The sequence below is a fragment of the Petromyzon marinus genome, chromosome 24, assembly GCF_048934315.1.
Source record: "Petromyzon marinus isolate PM22_M1 ecotype Great Lakes invasive population chromosome 24, UKy_Petmar_22M1.pri1.0, whole genome shotgun sequence".
In the NCBI taxonomy this organism is placed as follows: domain Eukaryota; kingdom Metazoa; phylum Chordata; class Hyperoartia; order Petromyzontiformes; family Petromyzontidae; genus Petromyzon; species Petromyzon marinus.
In genome coordinates this window covers 1,877,411-1,898,612 of record NC_133690.1, presented here as the reverse complement: position 1 = coordinate 1,898,612, position 21,202 = coordinate 1,877,411, and the positions used below count along the sequence as shown (strand labels likewise).

Here is a 21,202-nt window from a genome sequence, read left to right as displayed (position 1 = left end):
TCAAAGCAAAACAAGATCAAACGTTACCTTTAAATCTGCGATAAATTAAAACCGACCTATGTGATAGAGGAAGCCAGATATTATAGACTGGCTTCGATCCATCGACCTCTGGGAAAAGGACCCAGCACGCTTACGCTCTGCCACTCTGCTTTCCTGTAAATGGATATAATTGACGTCCATGGACCTGATAGGCAGCAGAAAAGATATTGAAAAAAAACATTGCATCAATACCGGGTTAAGGAATTCATTTGTAATATTTTGATTGACCTTGTGAATATATTGATAACGTTTTAAACATTCGACATGTTCATATGATTGCTCAATTCATACATGCTAACAAAAAAAGAGCTACTAGTCCATATGCGTTTCGGAGAATGTGGGCATCGATCCCACTACCTCTCGCATGCTAAGCGAGCGCACTACCACTTGAGCTAATCCCCCACTTGGTTGTGTTGAATGTTTATCTCGAAATAGGCCATGGAACTTTTTGAAAAATATCAAAGCAAAACAAGATCAAACGTTGCCTTTAAATCTACGATAAATTAAAACCGACCTATGTGATAGAGGAAGCCAGATATTATAGACTGGCTTCGATCCATCGATCTCTGGAAAAAGGGCCCAGCACACTTTCGCTTTGCCACTCTGCTTTCCTGTAAATGGATATTATTGAGGTCCATGGACCTGATAGGCAGCAGAAAAGATACGGAAAAATGATCATTGTTTGCATCAATACCGGGTTAATAAATTAATTTGTAATATTTTGATTGACCTTGTGACTATATTGATAACGTTTTAAACATTCGACACGTTCATATGATTACTCAATTCATGCAAGCTAAAAAAAAAGGTACGTGTCCATATGTTCTTTGGAGAATGTGGGCATCGATCCCACTACCTCTCGCATGCTAAGCGAGCGCTCTACCACTTGAGCTAATCCCCCACTTGGTTGTGTTAAATGTTTATCTCGAAATAGGCCATGGAACTTTTTGAAAAATATCAAAGCAAAACAAGATCAAACGTTACCTTTAAATCTGCGATAAATTAAAACCGACGTATGTGATAGAGGAAGCCAGATATTATAGACTGGCTTCGATCCATCGATCTCTGGAAAAAGGGCCCAGCACGCTTTCGCTTTGCCACTCTGCTTTCCTGTAAATGGATATTATTGACGTCCATGGACCTGATAGGCAGCACAAAAGATGCGGAAAAATGATCATTGTTTGCATCAATACCGGGTTAATAAATTAATTTGTAATATTTTGATTGACCTTGTGAATATATTGATAACGTTTTAAACATTCGATACGTTCATATGATTACTCAATTCATACAAGCTAACAAAAAAAGGTACGTGTCCATATGTTCTTTGGAGAATGTGGGCATCGATCCCACTACCTGTCGCATACTAAGCGAGCGCTCTACCACTTGAGCTAATCCCCCACTGGGTGGTCGTGGATGTATATGTTGACATAGGCCATAGCACATTTGAAAAAAATATCTAAGCTAAACAAGAACAAACTTAACCTTTAAATCTGCGATAAATAAAAACCGACCCAAGTGATACCGGAAGCCAGATATCATAGACTGGCTTCGATCCATCGACCTCTGGGAAAAGGACCCAGTACGCTTACGCTCTGCCACTCTGCTTTCCTGTAAATGGATATAATTTACGTCCATGGACCTGATAGGCAGCAGAAAAGATATTGAAAAAAATCATTGTTTGCATCAATACCGGGTTAAGAAATTCATTTGTAATATTTTGATTGACCTTGTGAATATATTGATAACGTTTTAAACATTCGACACGTTCATATGATTACTCAATTCATACAAGCTAACAAAAAAAAGGTACTTGTCCATATGTTCTTTGGAGAATGTGGGCATCGATCCCACTACCTCTCGCATGCTAAGCGAGCGCTCTACCACTTGATCTAATCCCCCACTTGGTTGCGTTGAATGTTTATCTCGAAATAGGCCATGGAACTTTTTGAAAAATATCAAAGCAAAACAAGATCAAACGTTACCTTTAAATCTGCGATAAATTAAAACCGACCTATGTGATAGAGGAAGCCAGATATTATAGACTGGCTTCGATCCATCGATCTCTGGAAAAAGGGCCCAGCACGCTTTCGCTTTGCCACTCTGCTTTCCTGTAAATGGATATTATTGACGTCCATGGACCTGATAGGCAGCAGAAAAGATATTGAAAAATTATCATTGTTTGCATCCATACCGGCTTAAGAAATTCATTTGTAATATTTTCAGTGACCTTGTGAATATATTGATAACGTTTTCAACATTCCACACGTTCATAGGATTACTCAATTCATACAAACTATACAAAAAAAGATACTTGTCCATGTGTTCTTTGGAGAATGTGGGCATCGATCCCACTACCTCGCGCATGCTAAGCTAGCGCTCTACCACGTGAGCTAATCCCCCACTGGGTTGTCTTGGATGTTTATGTTGATATAGGCCATAGCACATTTGAAAAAAATATCTAAGCTAAACAAGAACAAACTTAACCTTTAAATCAGCGATAAATAAAAACCGACCTAAGTGATACCGGAAGCCAGATATCCATCGACCTCTGAGAAAAGGACCCAGCACGCTTACGCTCTGCCACTCTGCTTTCCTGTAAATGGATATAATTGACGTCCATGGACCTGATAGGCAGCAGAAAAGATATTGAAAAAAAACATTGCATCAATACCGGGTTAAGGAATTCATTTGTAATATTTTGATTGACCTTGTGAATATATTGATAACGTTTTAAACATTCGACACGTTCATATGATTGCTCAATTCAAACATGCTAACAAAAAAAGAGCTACTAGTCCATATGCGTTTTGGAGAATGTGGGCATCGATCCCACTACCTCTCGCATGCTAAGCGAGCGCTCTACCACTTGAGCTAATCCCCCACTTGGTTGTGTTGAATGTTTATCTCGAAATAGGCCATGGAACTTTTTGAAAAATATCAAAGCAAAACAAGATCAAACGTTACCTTTAAATCTGCGATAAATTAAAACCGACGTATGTGATAGAGGAAGCCAGATATTATAGACTGGCTTCGATCCATCGATCTCTGGAAAAAGGACCCAGCACGCTTTCGCTTTGCCACTCTGCTTTCCTGTAAATGGATATTATTGACGTCCATGGACCTGATAGGCAGCACAAAAGATGCGGAAAAATGATCATTGTTTGCATCAATACCGGGTTAATAAATTAATTTGTAATATTTTGATTGACTTTGTGAATATATTGATAACGTTTTAAACATTCGATACGTTCATATGATTACTCAATTCATTCAAGCTAACAAAAAAAAGGTACGTGTCCATATGTTCTTTGGAGAATGTGGGCATCGATCCCACTACCTGTCGCATACTAAGCGAGCGCTCTACCACTTGAGCTAATCCCCCACTGGGTGGTCGTGGATGTTTATGTTGACATAGGCCATAGCACATTTAAAAAAAATATCTAAGCTAAACAAGAACAAACTTAATCTTTAAATCTGCGATAAATTAAAACCGACCTATGTGATAGAGTAAGCCAGATATTATAGACTGGCTTCGATCCATCGACCTCTGGGAAAAGGGCCCAGCACGTTTACGCTCTGCCACTCTGCTTTCCTGTAAATGGATATAATTGACGTCCATGTACCTGATAGGCAGCAGAAAAGATATTGAAAAAAATAATTGTTTGCATCAATACCGGGTTAATAAATTAATTTGTAATAGTTTGATTGACCTTGTGAATATATTGATAACGTTTTAAACATTCGATACGTTCATATGATTACTCAATTCATACAAGCTAACAAAAAAAAGGTACGTGTCCATATGTACTTTGGAGAATGTGGGCATCGATCCCACTACCTCTCGCATGCTAAGCGAGCGCTCTACCACTTGAGCTAATCCCCCACTTGGTTGTGTTGAATGTTTATCTCGAAATAGGCCATGGAACTTTTTGAAAAATATCAAAGCAAAACAATATCAAACGTTACTTTTAAATCTGCGATAAATTAAAACCGACCTATGTGATAGAGGAAGCCAGTTATTATAGACTGGCTTCGATTCATCGATCTCTGGAAAAAGGGCCCAGCACGCTTTCGCTTTGCCACTCTGCTTTCCTGTAAATGGATATTATTGACGTCCATGGACCTGATTGGCAGCAGAAAAGATGTTGAAAAATTATCATTGTTTGCATCCATACCGGGTTAATAAATTCATTTGTAATATTTTGATTGACCTTGTGAATATATTGATAACGTTTTAAACATTCGACACGTTCATATGATTACACAATTCATACAAGCTAAAAAAAAGGTACTTGTCCATATGTTCTTTGGAAAATGTGGGCATCGATCACACTACCTCTCGCATGCTAAGCGAGTGCTCTACCACTTGAGCTAATCACCCACTGGGTTGTCGTGGATGTTTATGTTGACATAGGCCATAGCACATTTGAAAAAAAATATCTAAGCTAAACAAGAACAAACTTAACCTTTAAATCTGCGATGAATAAAAACCGACCTAAGTGATACCGGAAGCCAGATATCATAGACTGGCTTCGATCCATCGACCTCTGGGAAAAGGACCCAGCACGCTTACGCTCTGCCACTCTGCTTTCCTGTAAATGGATATTATTGACGTCCATGGACCTGATTGGCAGCAGAAAAGATGTTGAAAAATTATCATTGTTTGCATCCATACCGGGTTAATAAATTCATTTGTAATATTTTGATTGACCTTGTGAATATATTGATAACGTTTTAAACATTCGACACGTTCATATGATTACACAATTCATACAAGCTAAAAAAAAGGTACTTGTCCATATGTTCTTTGGAAAATGTGGGCATCGATCACACTACCTCTCGCATGCTAAGCGAGTGCTCTACCACTTGAGCTAATCCCCCACTGGGTTGTCGTGGATGTTTATGTTGACATAGGCCATAGCACATTTGAAAAAAAATATCTAAGCTAAACAAGAACAAACTTAACCTTTAAATCTGCGATGAATAAAAACCGACCTAAGTGATACCGGAAGCCAGATATCATAGACTGGCTTCGATCCATCGACCTCTGGGAAAAGGACCCAGCACGCTTACGCTCTGCCACTCTGCTTTCCTGTAAATGGATATTATTGACGTCCATGGACCTGATAGGCAGCAGAAAAGATATTGAAAAAAATCATTGTTTGCATCAACACCGGGTTAAGGAATTCATTTGTAATATTTTGATTGACCTTGTGAATATATTGATAACGTTTTAAACATTCGACACGTTCATATGATTACTCAATTCATACACGCTAGCAAAAAAAGAGCTACTTGTCCATATGCGCTTTGGAGATTGTGGGCATCGATCCCACTACCTCTCACATGCTAAGCGAGTGCTCTACCAGCTGAGCTACTCCCCCGCTGGGTTGCCATGGATGTTTATCTCGACAAAGTCCATAGCACATTTTCATTTTAAAATATCTAAGCTAAACAAGAACAAACTTAACCTTTAAATCCGCGAAACATAAAAACCGACCTAGGCGAAACAGGAAGCCAGATGTCATAGACTGGCTTCGATCCATCGACCTCTGGGAAAAGGACCCAGCACGCTTACCCTCTGCCACTCTGCTTTCCTGTAAATGTATTTAATTGACGTCCATGTACCTGATAGGCAGCAGAAAAGATATTGAAAAAAATAATTGTTTGCATCAATACCGGGTTAATAAATTAATTTGTAATAGTTTGATTGACCTTGTGAATATATTGATAACGTTTTAAACATTCGATACGTTCATATGATTACTCAATTCATACAAGCTAACAAAAAAAAGGTACGTGTCCATATGTACTTTGGAGACTGTGGGCATCAATCCCACTACCTCTCGCATGCTAAGCGAGCGCTCTACCACTTGAGCTAATCCCCCACTTGGTTGTGTTGAATGTTTATCTCGAAATAGGCCATGGAACTTTTTGAAAAATATCAAAGCAAAACAAGATCAAACGTTACTTTTAAATCTGCGATAAATTAAAACCGACCTATGTGATAGAGGAAGCCAGTTATTATAGACTGGCTTCGATTCATCGATCTCTGGAAAAAGGGCCCAGCACGCTTTCGCTTTGCCACTCTGCTTTCCTGTAAATGGATATTATTGACGTCCATGGACCTGATTGGCAGCAGAAAAGATGTTGAAAAATTATCATTGTTTGCATCCATACCGGGTTAATAAATTCATTTGTAATATTTTGATTGACCTTGTGAATATATTGATAACGTTTTAAACATTCGACACGTTCATATGATTACACAATTCATACAAGCTAAAAAAAGGTACTTGTCCATATGTTCTTTGGAAAATGTGGGCATCGATCACACTACCTCTCGCATGCTAAGCGAGCGCTCTACCACTTGAGCTAATCACCCACTGGGTTGTCGTGGATGTTTATGTTGACATAGGCCATAGCACATTTGAAAAAAAATATCTAAGCTAAACAAGAACAAACTTAACCTTTAAATCTGCGATGAATAAAAACCGACCTAAGTGATACCGGAAGCCAGATATCATAGACTGGCTTCGATCCATCGACCTCTGGGAAAAGGACCCAGCACGCTTACGCTCTGCCACTCTGCTTTCCTGTAAATGGATATTATTGACGTCCATGGACCTGATTGGCAGCAGAAAAGATGTTGAAAAATTATCATTGTTTGCATCCATACCGGGTTAATAAATTCATTTGTAATATTTTGATTGACCTTGTGAATATATTGATAACGTTTTAAACATTCGACACGTTCATATGATTACACAATTCATACAAGCTAAAAAAAAGGTACTTGTCCATATGTTCTTTGGAAAATGTGGGCATCGATCACACTACCTCTCGCATGCTAAGCGAGTGCTCTACCACTTGAGCTAATCCCCCACTGGGTTGTCGTGGATGTTTATGTTGACATAGGCCATAGCACATTTGAAAAAAAATATCTAAGCTAAACAAGAACAAACTTAACCTTTAAATCTGCGATGAATAAAAACCGACCTAAGTGATACCGGAAGCCAGATATCATAGACTGGCTTCGATCCATCGACCTCTGGGAAAAGGACCCAGCACGCTTACGCTCTGCCACTCTGCTTTCCTGTAAATGGATATTATTGACGTCCATGGACCTGATTGGCAGCAGAAAAGATGTTGAAAAATTATCATTGTTTGCATCCATACCGGGTTAATAAATTCATTTGTAATATTTTGATTGACCTTGTGAATATATTGATAACGTTTTAAACATTCGACACGTTCATATGATTACACAATTCATACAAGCTAAAAAAAAGGTACTTGTCCATATGTTCTTTGGAAAATGTGGGCATCGATCACACTACCTCTCGCATGCTAAGCGAGTGCTCTACCACTTGAGCTAATCCCCCACTGGGATGTCGTGGATGTTTATGTTGACATAGGCCATAGCACATTTGAAAAAAAATATCTAAGCTAAACAAGAACAAACTTAACCTTTAAATCTGCGATGAATAAAAACCGACCTAAGTGATACCGGAAGCCAGATATCATAGACTGGCTTCGATCCATCGACCTCTGGGAAAAGGACCCAGCACGCTTACCCTCTGCCACTCTGCTTTCCTGTAAATGTATTTAATTGACGTCCATGTACCTGATAGGCAGCAGAAAAGATATTGAAACAAATAATTGTTTGCATCAATACCGGGTTAATAAATTAATTTGTAATAGTTTGATTGACCTTGTGAATATATTGATAACGTTTTAAACATTCGATACGTTCATATGATTACTCAATTCATACAAGCTAACAAAAAAAAGGTACGTGTCCATATGTACTTTGGAGACTGTGGGCATCAATCCCACTACCTCTCGCATGCTAAGCGAGCGCTCTACCACTTGAGCTAATCCCCCACTTGGTTGTGTTGAATGTTTATCTCGAAATAGGCCATGGAACTTTTTGAAAAATATCAAAGCAAAACAAGATCAAACGTTACTTTTAAATCTGCGATAAATTAAAACCGACCTATGTGATAGAGGAAGCCAGTTATTATAGACTGGCTTCGATTCATCGATCTCTGGAAAAAGGGCCCAGCACGCTTTCGCTTTGCCACTCTGCTTTCCTGTAAATGGATATTATTGACGTCCATGGACCTGATTGGCAGCAGAAAAGATGTTGAAAAATTATCATTGTTTGCATCCATACCGGGTTAATAAATTCATTTGTAATATTTTGATTGACCTTGTGAATATATTGATAACGTTTTAAACATTCGACACGTTCATATGATTACACAATTCATACAAGCTAAAAAAAAGGTACTTGTCCATATGTTCTTTGGAAAATGTGGGCATCGATCACACTACCTCTCGCATGCTAAGCGAGTGCTCTACCACTTGAGCTAATCCCCCACTGGGTTGTCGTGGATGTTTATGTTGACATAGGCCATAGCACATTTGAAAAAAAATATCTAAGCTAAACAAGAACAAACTTAACCTTTAAATCTGCGATGAATAAAAACCGACCTAAGTGATACCGGAAGCCAGATATCATAGACTGGCTTCGATCCATCGACCTCTGGGAAAAGGACCCAGCACGCTTACGCTCTGCCACTCTGCTTTCCTGTAAATGGATATTATTGACGTCCATGGACCTGATTGGCAGCAGAAAAGATGTTGAAAAATTATCATTGTTTGCATCCATACCGGGTTAATAAATTCATTTGTAATATTTTGATTGACCTTGTGAATATATTGATAACGTTTTAAACATTCGACACGTTCATATGATTACACAATTCATACAAGCTAAAAAAAAGGTACTTGTCCATATGTTCTTTGGAAAATGTGGGCATCGATCACACTACCTCTCGCATGCTAAGCGAGTGCTCTACCACTTGAGCTAATCCCCCACTGGGATGTCGTGGATGTTTATGTTGACATAGGCCATAGCACATTTGAAAAAAAATATCTAAGCTAAACAAGAACAAACTTAACCTTTAAATCTGCGATGAATAAAAACCGACCTAAGTGATACCGGAAGCCAGATATCATAGACTGGCTTCGATCCATCGACCTCTGGGAAAAGGACCCAGCACGCTTACCCTCTGCCACTCTGCTTTCCTGTAAATGTATTTAATTGACGTCCATGTACCTGATAGGCAGCAGAAAAGATATTGAAACAAATAATTGTTTGCATCAATACCGGGTTAATAAATTAATTTGTAATAGTTTGATTGACCTTGTGAATATATTGATAACGTTTTAAACATTCGATACGTTCATATGATTACTCAATTCATACAAGCTAACAAAAAAAAGGTACGTGTCCATATGTACTTTGGAGACTGTGGGCATCAATCCCACTACCTCTCGCATGCTAAGCGAGCGCTCTACCACTTGAGCTAATCCCCCACTTGGTTGTGTTGAATGTTTATCTCGAAATAGGCCATGGAACTTTTTGAAAAATATCAAAGCAAAACAAGATCAAACGTTACTTTTAAATCTGCGATAAATTAAAACCGACCTATGTGATAGAGGAAGCCAGTTATTATAGACTGGCTTCGATTCATCGATCTCTGGAAAAAGGGCCCAGCACGCTTTCGCTTTGCCACTCTGCTTTCCTGTAAATGGATATTATTGACGTCCATGGACCTGATTGGCAGCAGAAAAGATGTTGAAAAATTATCATTGTTTGCATCCATACCGGGTTAATAAATTCATTTGTAATATTTTGATTGACCTTGTGAATATATTGATAACGTTTTAAACATTCGACACGTTCATATGATTACACAATTCATACAAGCTAAAAAAAAGGTACTTGTCCATATGTTCTTTGGAAAATGTGGGCATCGATCACACTACCTCTCGCATGCTAAGCGAGTGCTCTACCACTTGAGCTTATCCCCCACTGGATTGTCGTGGATGTTTATGTTGACATAGGCCATAGCACATTTGAAAAAAAATATCTAAGCTAAACAAGAACAAACTTAACCTTTAAATCTGCGATGAATAAAAACCGACCTAAGTGATACCGGAAGCCAGATATCATAGACTGGCTTCGATCCATCGACCTCTGGGAAAAGGACCCAGCACGCTTACGCTCTGCCACTCTGCTTTCCTGTAAATGGATATAATTGACGTCCATTGACCTGATAGGCAGCAGAAAAGATATTGAAAAAAATAATTGTTTGCATCAATACCGGGTTAATAAATTAATTTGTAATAGTTTGATTGACCTTGTGAATATATTGATAACGTTTTAAACATTCGATACGTTCATATGATTACTCAATTCATACAAGCTAACAAAAAAAAGGTACGTGTCCATATGTACTTTGGAGAATGTGGGCATCGATCCCACTACCTCTCGCATACTAAGCGAGCGCTCTACCACTTGAGCTAATCTCCCACTTGGTTGTGTTGAATGTTTATCTCGAAATAGGCCATGGAACTTTTTGAAAAATATGAAAGCAAAACAATATCAAACGTTACTTTTAAATCTGTGATAAATTAAAACCGACCTATGTGATAGAGGAAGCCAGTTATTATAGACTGGCTTCGATTCATTGATCTCTGGAAAAAGGGCCCAGCACGCTTTCGCTTTGCCACTTTGCTTTCCTGTAAATGGATATTATTGACGTCCATGGACCTGATAGGCAGCAGAAAAGATGTTGAAAAATTATCATTGTTTGCATCCATACCGGGTTAATAAATTCATTTGTAATATTTTGATTGACCTTGTGAATATATTGATAACGTTTTAAACATTCGACACGTTCATATGATTACACAATTCATACAAGCTAAAAAAAAGGTACTTGTCCATATGTTCTTTGGATAATGTGGGCATCGATCACACTACCTCTCGCATGCTAAGCGAGCGCTCTACCACTTGAGCTAATCCCCCACTGGGTTGTCGTGGATGTTTATGTTGACATAGGCCATAGCACATTTGAAAAAAAATATCTAAGCTAAACAAGAACAAACTTAACCTTTAAATTCGCGAATCATAAAAACCGACCTAGGCGATATAGGAAGACAGATATCATAGACTGGCTTCGATCCATCGACCTCTGGGAAAAGGACCCAGCACGCTTATGCTCTGCCACTCTGCTTTCCTGTAAATGGATATTATTGACATCCATGGACCTGATAGGCAGCAGAAAAGATGTTGAAAAATTATCATTGTTTGCATCCATACCGGCTTAAGAAATTCATTTGTAATATTTTGAGTGACCTTGTGAATATATTGATGACGTTTTAAACATTCGACACGTTCATATGATTACACAATTCATACAAGCTAAAAAAAAGGTACTTGTCCATATGTTCTTTGCAGAATGTGGGCATCGATCACAAAACGTCTCGCATGCTAAGTGAGCGCTCTACCATTTGAGCTAATCCCCCACTGGGATGTCGTGGATGTTTATGTTGACATAGGCCATAGCACATTTGAAAAAAAATATCTAAGCTAAACAAGAACAAACTTAACCTTTAAATCTGCGATTAATAAAAACCGACCTAAGTGATACCAGAAGCCAGATATCATAGACTGGCTTCGATCCATCGACCTCTGGGAAAAGGACCCAGCACGCTTACGCTCTGCCACTCTGCTTTCCTGTAAATGGATATAATTGACGTCCATGGACCTGATAGGCAGCAGAAAAGATATTGAAAAAAATCAATGTTTGCATCAATACCGGGTTAAGAAATTTATTTGTAATATTTTGATTGACCTTGTGAATGTATTGATAACGTTTTAAACATTCGACACGTTCATATGATTACTCAATTCATACATGCTAACAAAAAAAAGGTACGTGTCCATATGTACTTTGGAGAATGTGGGCATCGATCCCACTACCTCTCGCATGCTAAGCGAGCGCTCTACCACTTGAGCTAATCCCCCACTTGGTTGTGTTGAATGTTTATCTCGAAATAGGCCATGGAACTTTTTGAAAAATATCAAAGCAAAACAAGATCAAACGTTACTTTTAAATCTGCGATAAATTAAAACCGACCTATGTGATAGAGGAAGCCAGTTATTATAGACTGGCTTCGATTCATCGATCTCTGGAAAAAGGGCCCAGCACGCTTTCGCTTTGCCACTCTGCTTTCCTGTAAATGGATATTATTGACGTCCATGGACCTGATTGGCAGCAGAAAAGATGTTGAAAAATTATCATTGTTTGCATCCATACCGGGTTAATAAATTCATTTGTAATATTTTGATTGACCTTGTGAATATATTGATAACGTTTTAAACATTCGACACGTTCATATGATTACACAATTCATACAAGCTAAAAAAAAGGTACTTGTCCATATGTTCTTTGGAAAATGTGGGCATCGATCACACTACCTCTCGCATGCTAAGCGAGTGCTCTACCACTTGAGCTAATCACCCACTGGGTTATCGTGGATGTTTATGTTGACATAGGCCATAGCACATTTGAAAAAAAATATCTAAGCTAAACAAGAACAAACTTAACCTTTAAATCTGCGATGAATAAAAACCGACCTAAGTGATACCGGAAGCCAGATATCATAGACTGGCTTCGATCCATCGACCTCTGGGAAAAGGACCCAGCACGCTTACGCTCTGCCACTCTGCTTTCCTGTAAATGGATATTATTGACGTCCATGGACCTGATTGGCAGCAGAAAAGATGTTGAAAAATTATCATTGTTTGCATCCATACCGGGTTAATAAATTCATTTGTAATATTTTGATTGACCTTGTGAATATATTGATAACGTTTTAAACATTCGACACGTTCATATGATTACACAATTCATACAAGCTAAAAAAAAGGTACTTGTCCATATGTTCTTTGGAAAATGTGGGCATCGATCACACTACCTCTCGCATGCTAAGCGAGCGCTCTACCACTTGAGCTAATCCCCCACTGGGATGTCGTGGATGTTTATGTTGACATAGGCCATAGCACATTTGAAAAAAAATATCTAAGCTAAACAAGAACAAACTTAACCTTTAAATCTGCGATGAATAAAAACCGACCTAAGTGATACCGGAAGCCAGATATCATAGACTGGCTTCGATCCATCGACCTCTGGGAAAAGGACCCAGCACGCTTACCCTCTGCCACTCTGCTTTCCTGTAAATGTATTTAATTGACGTCCATGTACCTGATAGGCAGCAGAAAAGATATTGAAAAAAATAATTGTTTGCATCAATACCGGGTTAATAAATTAATTTGTAATAGTTTGATTGACCTTGTGAATATATTGATAACGTTTTAAACATTCGAAACGTTCATATGATTACTCAATTCATACAAGCTAACAAAAAAAAGGTACGTGTCCATATGTACTTTGGAGACTGTGGGCATCAATCCCACTACCTCTCGCATGCTAAGCGAGCGCTCTACCACTTGAGCTAATCCCCCACTTGGTTGTGTTGAATGTTTATCTCGAAATAGGCCATGGAACTTTTTGAAAAATATCAAAGCAAAACAAGATCAAACGTTACTTTTAAATCTGCGATAAATTAAAACCGACCTATGTGATAGAGGAAGCCAGTTATTATAGACTGGCTTCGATTCATCGATCTCTGGAAAAAGGGCCCAGCACGCTTTCGCTTTGCCACTCTGCTTTCCTGTAAATGGATATTATTGACGTCCATGGACCTGATTGGCAGCAGAAAAGATGTTGAAAAATTATCATTGTTTGCATCCATACCGGGTTAATAAATTCATTTGTAATATTTTGATTGACCTTGTGAATATATTGATAACGTTTTAAACATTCGACACGTTCATATGATTACACAATTCATACAAGCTAAAAAAAAGGTACTTGTCCATATGTTCTTTGGAAAATGTGGGCATCGATCACACTACCTCTCGCATGCTAAGCGAGCGCTCTACCACTTGAGCTAATCCCCCACTGGGATGTCGTGGATGTTTATGTTGACATAGGCCATAGCACATTTGAAAAAAAATATCTAAGCTAAACAAGAACAAACTTAACCTTTAAATCTGCGATGAATAAAAACCGACCTAAGTGATACCGGAAGCCAGATATCATAGACTGGCTTCGATCCATCGACCTCTGGGAAAAGGACCCAGCACGCTTACCCTCTGCCACTCTGCTTTCCTGTAAATGTATTTAATTGACGTCCATGTACCTGATAGGCAGCAGAAAAGATATTGAAAAAAATAATTGTTTGCATCAATACCGGGTTAATAAATTAATTTGTAATAGTTTGATTGACCTTGTGAATATATTGATAACGTTTTAAACATTCGAAACGTTCATATGATTACTCAATTCATACAAGCTAACAAAAAAAAGGTACGTGTCCATATGTACTTTGGAGACTGTGGGCATCAATCCCACTACCTCTCGCATGCTAAGCGAGCGCTCTACCACTTGAGCTAATCCCCCACTTGGTTGTGTTGAATGTTTATCTCGAAATAGGCCATGGAACTTTTTGAAAAATATCAAAGCAAAACAAGATCAAACGTTACTTTTAAATCTGCGATAAATTAAAACCGACCTATGTGATAGAGGAAGCCAGTTATTATAGACTGGCTTCGATTCATCGATCTCTGGAAAAAGGGCCCAGCACGCTTTCGCTTTGCCACTCTGCTTTCCTGTAAATGGATATTATTGACGTCCATGGACCTGATTGGCAGCAGAAAAGATGTTGAAAAATTATCATTGTTTGCATCCATACCGGGTTAATAAATTCATTTGTAATATTTTGATTGACCTTGTGAATATATTGATAACGTTTTAAACATTCGTCACGTTCATATGATTACACAATTCATACAAGCTAAAAAAAAGGTACTTGTCCATATGTTCTTTGGAAAATGTGGGCATCGATCACACTACCTCTCGCATGCTAAGCGAGTGCTCTACCACTTGAGCTAATCCCCCACTGGGTTGTCGTGGATGTTTATGTTGACATAGGCCATAGCACATTTGAAAAAAAATATCTAAGCTAAACAAGAACAAACTTAACCTTTAAATCTGCGATGAATAAAAACCGACCTAAGTGATACCGGAAGCCAGATATCATAGACTGGCTTCGATCCATCGACCTCTGGGAAAAGGACCCAGCACGCTTACGCTCTGCCACTCTGCTTTCCTGTAAATGGATATAATTGACGTCCATGGACCTGATAGGCAGCAGAAAAGATATTGAAAAAAATAATTGTTTGCATCAATACCGGGTTAATAAATTAATTTGTAATAGTTTGATTGACCTTGTGAATATATTGATAACGTTTTAAACATTCGATACGTTCATATGATTACTCAATTCATACAAGCTAACAAAAAAAAGGTACGTGTCCATATGTACTTTGGAGAATGTGGGCATCGATCCCACTACCTCTCGCATGCTAAGCGAGCGCTCTACCACTTGAGCTAATCTCCCACTTGGTTGTGTTGAATGTTTATCTCGAAATAGGCCATGGAACTTTTTGAAAAATATGAAAGCAAAACAATATCAAACGTTACTTTTAAATCTGCGATAAATTAAAACCGACCTATGTGATAGAGGAAGCCAGTTATTATAGACTGGCTTCGATTCATCGATCTCTGGAAAAAGGGCCCAGCACGCTTTCGCTTTGCCACTTTGCTTTCCTGTAAATGGATATTATTGACGTCCATGGACCTGATAGGCAGCAGAAAAGATGTTGAAAAATTATCATTGTTTGCATCCATACCGGGTTAATAAATTCATTTGTAATATTTTGATTGACCTTGTGAATATATTGATAACGTTTTAAACATTCGACACGTTCATATGATTACACAATTCATACAAGCTAAAAAAAAGGTACTTGTCCATATGTTCTTTGGATAATGTGGGCATCGATCACACTACCTCTCGCATGCTAAGCGAGCGCTCTACCACTTGAGCTAATCCCCCACTGGGTTGTCGTGGATGTTTATGTTGACATAGGCCATAGCACATTTGAAAAAAAATATCTAAGCTAAACAAGAACAAACTTAACCTTTAAATTCGCGAATCATAAAAACCGACCTAGGCGATACAGGAAGACAGATATCATAGACTGGCTTCGATCCATCGACCTCTGGGAAAAGGACCCAGCACGCTTATGCTCTGCCACTCTGCTTTCCTGTAAATGGATATTATTGACATCCATGGACCTGATAGGCAGCAGAAAAGATGTTGAAAAATTATCATTGTTTGCATCCATACCGGCTTAAGAAATTCATTTGTAATATTTTGAGTGACCTTGTGAATATATTGATGACGTTTTAAACATTCGACACGTTCATATGATTACACAATTCATACAAGCTAAAAAAAAGGTACTTGTCCATATGTTCTTTGCAGAATGTGGGCATCGATCACACTACCTCTCGCATGCTAAGCGAGCGCTCTACCACTTGAGCTAATCCCCCACTGGGTTGTCGTGGATGTTTATGTCGACATAGTCCATAGCACATTTAAAAAAAAAATATCTAAGCCTAACAAGAACAAACTTAACTTTTAAATCTGCAATGAATAAAAACCGACCTAAGTGATACAGGAAGCCAGATATCATAGACTGGCTTCGATCCAACGACCTCTGGGAAAAGGACCCAGCACGCTTATGCTCTGCCACTCTGCTTTCCTGTAAATGGATATTATTGACATCCATGGACCTGATAGGCAGCAGAAAAGATGTTGAAAAATTATCATTGTTTGCATCCATACCGGCTTAAGAAATTCATTTGTAATATTTTGAGTGACCTTGTGAATATATTGATGACGTTTTAAACATTCGACACGTTCATATGATTACACAATTCATACAAGCTAAAAAAAAGGTACTTGTCCATATGTTCTTTGCAGAATGTGGGCATCGATCACAAAACGTCTCGCATGCTAAGTGAGCGCTCTACCACTTGAGCTAATCCCCCACTGGGATGTCGTGGATGTTTATGTTGACATAGGCCATAGCACATTTGAAAAAAAATATCTAAGCTAAACAAGAACAAACTTAACCTTTAAATCTGCGATGAATAAAAACCGACCTAAGTGATACCAGAAGCCAGATATCATAGACTGGCTTCGATCCATCGACCTCTGGGAAAAGGACCCAGCACGCTAACGCTCTGCCACTCTGCTTTCCTGTAAATGGATATAATTGACGTCCATGGACCTGATAGGCAGCAGAAAAGATATTGAAAAAAATCAATGTTTGCATCAATACCGGGTTAAGAAATTTATTTGTAATATTTTGATTGACCTTGTGAATGTATTGATAACGTTTTAAACATTCGACACGTTCATATGATTACTCAATTCATACATGCTAACAAAAAAAGAGCTACTTGTCCATAGGCGTTTTGGAGAATGTGGGCATGGATCCCACTAACTCTCGCATACTAAGCGAGCGCTCTACCACTTGAGATAATCCCCCACTTGGTTGTGTTGAATGTTTATCTCGAAATAGGCCATGGAACTTTTTGAAAAATATCAAAGCAAAACAAGATCAAACGTTACCTTTAAATCTGCGATAAATTAAAACCGACCTATGTGATAGAGGAAGCCAGATATTATAGACTGGCTTCGATCCATCGATCTCTGGAAAAAGGGCCCAGCACGCTTTCGCTTTGCCACTTTGCTTTCCTGTAAATGGATATTATTGACGTCCATGGACCTGATAGGCAGCAGAAAAGATACGGAAAAATGATCATTGTTTGCATCAATACCGGGTTAATAAATTAATTTGTAATATTTTGATTGACCTTGTGAATATATTGATAACGTTTTAAACATTCGACACGTTCATATGATTACTCAATTCATACAAGCTAACAAAAAAATGTACGTGTCCATATGTTCTTTGGAGAATGTGGGCATCGATCCCACTACCTCTCGCATGCTAAGCGAGCGCTCTACCACTTGAGCTAATCCCCCACTTGGTTGTGTTGAATGTGTATCTCGAAATAGGCCATGGAACTTTTTGAAAAATATCAAAGCAAAACAAGATCAAACGTTACCTTTAAATCTGCGATAAATTAAAAGCGACCTATGTGATAGAGGAAGCCAGATATTATAGACTGGCTTCGATCCATCGATCTCTGGAAAAAGGGCCCAGCACGCTTTCGCTTTGCCACTCTGCTTTCCTGTAAATGGATATTATTGACGTCCATGGACCTGATAGGCAGCAGAAAAGATGCGGAAAAATGATCATTGTTTGCATCCATACCGGCTTAAGAAATTCATTTGTAATATTTTGAGGGACCTTGTGAATTTATTGATAACGTTTTAAACATTCGACACGTTCATATGATTACTCAATTCATACAAGCTAAAAAAAAGGTACTTGTCCATATGTACTTTGGAGACTGTGGGCATCAATCCCACTACCTCTCGCATGCTAAGCGAGCGCTCTACCACTTGAGCTAATCCCCCACTTGGTTGTGTTGAATGTTTATCTCGAAATAGGCCATGGAACTTTTTGAAAAATATCAAAGCAAAACAAGATCAAACGTTACCTTTAAATCTGCGATAAATTAAAAGCGACCTATGTGATAGAGGAAGCCAGATATTATAGACTGGCTTCGATCCATCGATCTCTGGAAAAAGGGCCCAGCACGCTTTCGCTTTGCCACTCTGCTTTCCTGTAAATGGATATTATTGACGTCCATGGACCTGATAGGCAGCAGAAAAGATGTTGAAAAATGATCATTGTTTGCATTCATACCGGCTTAAGAAATTAATTTGTAATATTTTGAGGGACCTTGTGAATATATTGATAACGTTTTAAACATTCGATACGTTCATATGATTACTCAATTCATACAAGCTAACAAAAAAAAGGTACGTGTCCATATGTACTTTGGAGACTGTGGGCATCAATCCCACTACCTCTCGCATGCTAAGCGAGCGCTCTACCACTTGAGCTAATCCCCCACTTGGTTGTGTTGAATGTTTATCTCGAAATAGGCCATGGAACTTTTTGAAAAATATCAAAGCAAAACAAGATCAAACGTTACTTTTAAATCTGCGATAAATTAAAACCGACCTATGTGATAGAGGAAGCCAGTTATTATAGACTGGCTTCGATTAATCGATCTCTGGAAAAAGGGCCCAGCACGCTTTCGCTTTGCCACTCTGCTTTCCTGTAAATGGATATTATTGACGTCCATGGACCTGATAGGCAGCTGAAAAGATGTTGAAAAATGATCATTGTTTGCATCAATACCGGGTTAATAAATTAATTTGTAATATTTTGATTGACCTTGTGAATATATTGATAACGTTTTAAACATTCGACACGTTCATATGATTACTCAATTCATACAAGCTAACAAAAAAATGTACGTGTCCATATGTTCTTTGGAGAATGTGGGCATCGATCCCACTACCTCTCGCATGCTAAGCGAGCGCTCTACCACTTGAGCTAATCCCCCACTTGGTTGTGTTGAATGTGTATCTCGAAATAGGCCATGGAACTTTTTGAAAAATATCAAAGCAAAACAAGATCAAACGTTACCTTTAAATCTGCGATAAATTAAAAGCGACCTATGTGATAGAGGAAGCCAGATATTATAGACTGGCTTCGATCCATCGATCTCTGGAAAAAGGGCCCAGCACGCTTTCGCTTTGCCACTCTGCTTTCCTGTAAATGGATATTATTGACGTCCATGGACCTGATAGGCAGCAGAAAAGATGCGGAAAAATGATCATTGTTTGCATCCATACCGGCTTAAGAAATTCATTTGTAATATTTTGAGGGACCTTGTGAATTTATTGATAACGTTTTAAACATTCGACACGTTCATATGATTACTCAATTCATACAAGCTAAAAAAAAGGTACTTGTCCATATGTTCTTTGGAGAATGTGGGCATCGCTCCCACTACCTCTCGCATGCTAAGCGAGCGCTCTACCACTTGAGCTAATCCCCCACTTGGTTGTGTTGAATGTTTATCTCGAAATAGGCCATGGAACTTTTTGAAAAATATCAAAGCAAAACAAGATCAAACGTTACCTTTAAATCTGCGATAAATTAAAAGCGACCTATGTGATAGAGGAAGCCAGATATTATAGACTGGCTTCGATCCATCGATCTCTGGAAAAAGGGCCCAGCACGCTTTCGCTTTGCCACTCTGCTTTCCTGTAAATGGATATTATTGACGTCCATGGACCTGATAGGCAGCAGAAAAGATGTTGAAAATGATCATTGTTTGCATTCATACCGGCTTAAGAAATTAATTTGTAATATTTTGAGGGACCTTGTGAATATATTGATAACGTTTTAAACATTCGATACGTTCATATGATTACTCAATTCATACAAGCTAACAAAAAAAAGGTACGTGTCCATATGTACTTTGGAGACTGTGGGCATCAATCCCACTACCTCTCGCATGCTAAGCGAGCGCTCTACCACTTGAGCTAATCCCCCACTTGGTTGTGTTGAATGTTTATCTCGAAATAGGCCATGGAACTTTTTGAAAAATATCAAAGCAAAACAAGATCAAACGTTACTTTTAAATCTGCGATAAATTAAAACCGACCTATGTGATAGAGGAAGCCAGTTATTATAGACTGGCTTCGATTCATCGATCTCTGGAAAAAGGGCCCAGCACGCTTTCGCTTTGCCACTCTGCTTTCCTGTAAATGGATATTATTGACGTCCATGGACCTGATAGGCAGCAGAAAAGATGTTGAAAAATGATCATTGTTTGCATCAATACCGGGTTAATAAATTAATTTGTAATATTTTGATTGACCTTGTGAATATATTGATAACGTTTTAAACATTCGACACGTTCATATGATTACTCAATTCATACAAGCTAACAAAAAAATGTACGTGTCCATACGTTCTTTGGAGAATGTGGGCATCGATCCCACTACCTCTCGCATGCTAAGCGAGCGCTCTACCACTTGAGCTAATCCCCCACTTGGTTGTGTTGAATGTGTATCTCGAAATAGGCCATGGAACTTTTTGAAAAATATCAAAGCAAAACAAGATCAAACGTTACCTTTAAATCTGCGATAAATTAAAAGCGACCTATGTGATAGAGGAAGCCAGATATTATAGACTGGCTTCGATCCATCGATCTCTGGAAAAAGGGCCCAGCACGCTTTCGCTTTGCCACTCTGCTTTCCTGTAAATGGATATTATTGACGTCCATGGACCTGATAGGCAGCAGAAAAGATGCGGAAAAATGAT

At 38.6% G+C, this 21,202-nt stretch overlaps 8 non-coding genes across 8 annotated transcripts; all 8 read right to left on the bottom strand.

The window, feature by feature from the left end:
• Window positions 1-867: 867 nt before the first annotated feature.
• TRNAA-AGC (transfer RNA alanine (anticodon AGC)) lies at window positions 868-940 on the bottom strand. Its single transcript has one exon. It is a non-coding gene; the product is annotated as a tRNA-Ala (tRNA).
• A 1,910-nt stretch (window positions 941-2,850) lies between these two features.
• On the bottom strand, window positions 2,851-2,923 carry TRNAA-AGC (transfer RNA alanine (anticodon AGC)). The gene has a single exon. It is a non-coding gene; the product is annotated as a tRNA-Ala (tRNA).
• Window positions 2,924-3,852: 929 nt separating this feature from the next.
• TRNAA-AGC (transfer RNA alanine (anticodon AGC)) lies at window positions 3,853-3,925 on the bottom strand. Its single transcript has one exon. It is a non-coding gene; the product is annotated as a tRNA-Ala (tRNA).
• Window positions 3,926-10,356: 6,431 nt separating this feature from the next.
• Window positions 10,357-10,429, bottom strand: TRNAT-AGU (transfer RNA threonine (anticodon AGU)). Its single transcript has one exon. It is a non-coding gene; the product is annotated as a tRNA-Thr (tRNA).
• Window positions 10,430-11,856: 1,427 nt separating this feature from the next.
• Window positions 11,857-11,929, bottom strand: TRNAA-AGC (transfer RNA alanine (anticodon AGC)). Its single transcript has one exon. It is a non-coding gene; the product is annotated as a tRNA-Ala (tRNA).
• Window positions 11,930-17,858: 5,929 nt separating this feature from the next.
• Window positions 17,859-17,931, bottom strand: TRNAA-AGC (transfer RNA alanine (anticodon AGC)). Its single transcript has one exon. It is a non-coding gene; the product is annotated as a tRNA-Ala (tRNA).
• Window positions 17,932-19,357: 1,426 nt separating this feature from the next.
• On the bottom strand, window positions 19,358-19,430 carry TRNAA-AGC (transfer RNA alanine (anticodon AGC)). The gene has a single exon. It is a non-coding gene; the product is annotated as a tRNA-Ala (tRNA).
• Window positions 19,431-20,855: 1,425 nt separating this feature from the next.
• TRNAA-AGC (transfer RNA alanine (anticodon AGC)) lies at window positions 20,856-20,928 on the bottom strand. The gene has a single exon. It is a non-coding gene; the product is annotated as a tRNA-Ala (tRNA).
• Between the last annotated feature and the right edge of the window lie 274 nt (window positions 20,929-21,202).